The following is a 767-nucleotide window of genomic DNA, read 5'->3' on the forward strand; positions in this document are numbered from 1 at the left end:
GAGCATAACAGCTTTTTAAATTATAAATTATACTAAATGTGTTTCGGAAAATATAAAAAAAAAATGTAGAAAGTTTACTGTAATGGTAGGTTTAAGGGATGATAGTGTATACAATTTATGAATATAATGTAATAAATATGATGTAGAAACTTTAATTTTCTGTGAAACTGCGTTTTGACAATTTGGTTGGTGAAAAAGTTATACAAATAAACATGAATTCAATTTAATTGAATTATGGCAATGTAAAGTCTCCATAAACATGACCGGACAATATCTGGGGCCCCAATAGTCCTTATCGTTTGACCTGTTAAAATATTATTTTTTTCCCCGATCCTGGTAAAATGTACAACGTTTTTATATTTTTAGTGATGACTAAAACTAGTGTAAATGTTTTCCTTTGTTTTATATCATGTGCGAACACATAATTTATTTATTTTCATTTAAAAAAAGAGAATAAGACTCGGGACGATTGAATGCACATGCGTGCGTGTGAGAGAGAGAGAGAGAGAGAGAGCGAGAGAGCAAAAATGCCCTGCCTTGGAATGCAACCGGACACGCAGACCCCAGATGGGGCAAACCCCCCGGATGTGGGGACGGACCATTAAAATCTACGTAAACATTCCCCGGAGGTCATAGGTTGACGTCGAAATTTCACATATGCCGGTTTTCACATCTGGACAGGTCACGGGGTCAACCAGTGTGTGTGTGTGTGTGTGTGTGTGTGTGTGTGTGTGTGTGTGTGTGAGAGAGAGAGAGAGAGAGAGAGA

Source organism: Sinocyclocheilus anshuiensis, unplaced genomic scaffold (assembly GCF_001515605.1).
Source record: "Sinocyclocheilus anshuiensis isolate Anshui unplaced genomic scaffold, SAMN03320099.WGS_v1.1 scaffold2245, whole genome shotgun sequence".
Taxonomy (NCBI): Eukaryota; Metazoa; Chordata; class Actinopteri; order Cypriniformes; family Cyprinidae; genus Sinocyclocheilus; species Sinocyclocheilus anshuiensis.